Genomic DNA, 2,430 nt, shown 5'->3' with positions numbered 1-2,430 from the left:
CATGGAACTTGCAATTCTGTTGCATTAGAGAAACTAATTGAGGCTTAAGCTCAAAGTTGTTTGCTCTAATGGCAGGGATAGAGATGCTTCTCCCATAGAAATCGGGAGTAAGTGCAGTAAAGTCACCCAGCACCTTCCTTGCATTATTGGCATTGTTGTTGTTTTCGGCTGCCATGGGTTCTTCTTCTTTGAAGATTTCTGTTAGGTCCTCCACAGAGAGTGGTGCCTTAGCTTCTCTTAGTTTTCGCTTCAAGGTCCTTTCAGGTTCAGGGTCAGCCTCAACAAGAATGCTTTTGTCTTTGTTCCTGCTCATATGAGAGAGAAGAAAACAAGAAAATATGGAATCCTCTATGTCACAGTATAGAGATTCCTTGAGGTGTCAGAAGAAACAAAAAATAGAAGGAAGAGGTAGAAGAATTCGAACTTATCAAGAAAGATAGAGTTCGAATTGTGCATTAAGGAGGAGTGTTAGTCCATAAATGGAAGGATGTGAAAAGAGGGGAAGAAATTTTGAAAATAAATTAAAAACATTTTAAAAACATTTTGAAAAACTCTAATTGATTTTCGAAAACTAAGAGTGGAAAAGAAATCAAGTGATTTTTGAAAAAGATTTTGAAATTAGAAAGTAAAAAGATATGATTGAAAACTATTTTGAAAAAGATGTGATTAAAAAGATATGATTGAAAAGTTATGGTTTAAAAAGATTTGATTGAGAAGATATGATTTGAAAAACAATTTAAAAAGATTTGATTTTAAAAATTAATGACTTGGCTAACAAGAAAAGATATGATTCAAACATTAAACCTTTCTCAACAGAAAAGGCAACATACTTGAAATGTTGAATCAAATCATTAATTGATAGCAAGTATTTTTGAAAATAGAAAGAAATTAATTTTGAAAAAGATTTGATTGAAAAGATATGATTTGAAAAAGATTTGATTTTGAAAAATTTTGAAAACCTGAAAAAAAAATTTGAATTAAAAACAGAATCTTCCCTCTTGTGCCATCCTGGCGTTAAACGCCCAGAATGGTATCCATTCTGGCGTTTAACGCCCAAAACACTACCCTTTTGGGCGTTAAACGCCCAACCAGGCACCCTGGCTGGCGTTTAAACGCCAGTTTGTCTTCTTCACTGGGCGTTTTGAACGCCCAGCTTTTTCTGTATAATTCCTCTGCTGTATGTTCTGAATCTTCAATTCTCTATATTATTGACTTGAAAAGACACAAATTAAAAATATTTTTGGATTTTTAATAATGAGGAATAATCAAAAATGCAACTGAAATCAAATAACAATGCGTGCAAGACACCAAACTTAGCAGTTTGTATACGACTGACACTAACAAGTTGAGAGTGCATATGATAAACAACAAAACACTCAAGATAAGAGAATTTAAAGATCAGAGCAAGTAAATCATCAAGAACAACTTGAAGATCACTGAAGACACATGAAAAATGCAAGAAGAACAGAAATATGTAATTGACACCAAACTTAAAATGAGACTCTAGACTCAACACGAAATATACAATATTTTTTTGGTTTTTATGATTTTGTAAATTTTTTTGGATTTTTCGAAAATTATGTGGAAAAAGAAAATAAAGGTTTCAAAATTTTAATGAGAATTCTAGGAATCATTGCAATGCTAGTCTAAGACTCCGGTCCAGGAATTAGACATGGCTTCACAGCCAGCCAAGCTTTCAAAGAAAGCTCCGGTCCAAAACACTATACATGGCCAATGGCCAGCCAAGCCTTAGCAGATCATTGCTCTCAACAGCAAAATTGATAGAAATCAACAAGCTCTTGTGATGATAAGTTGAAACCTTGGTCCAATAAGATTAGACATGGCTTCACAGACAGCCAGACTTCAACAGATCATCATGAAACTCTAGAATCCATTCTTAAAAATTCTGAAGAAAAATACCTAATCTAAGCAACAAGATGAGCCGTCAGTTGTCCAAATTCAAACAATCCCCGGCAACGGTGCCAAAAACTTGGTGCACGGAATTGTGATCATCAATGGCGCCATCAACATGGTACGCTCAATTGCAATCTCAACTCTTTATCACAACTTCGCACAACTAACCAGCAAGTGTACTGGGTCGTCCGAGTAATAAACCTTATGCGAGTAAGGGTCGATCCCACAGAGATTGTTGGTATGAAGCAAGCTATGGTCACCTTGTAAATCTTAGTCAGGCAAATTCAAATGGTTATGGAGAATATATGAATAAAACATAAAATAAAGATAGAGATACTTATGTAATTCATTGGTGAGAATTTCAGATAAGCGTATGGAGATGCTTTGTCCCTTCTGTCTTTTTGCTTTCATACTGTCTTCATCCAATCCTTCTTACTCCTTTCCATGGCAAGCTGTATGTAGGGTTTCACCGTTGTCAGTGGCTACCTCCCATCCTCTCAGTGAAAATGTTCAACG

The sequence above is a fragment of the Arachis duranensis genome, chromosome 9 (assembly GCF_000817695.3).
Source record: "Arachis duranensis cultivar V14167 chromosome 9, aradu.V14167.gnm2.J7QH, whole genome shotgun sequence".
Lineage (NCBI taxonomy): Eukaryota > Viridiplantae > Streptophyta > Magnoliopsida > Fabales > Fabaceae > Arachis > Arachis duranensis.
This window is presented reverse-complemented; position numbering follows the sequence as displayed.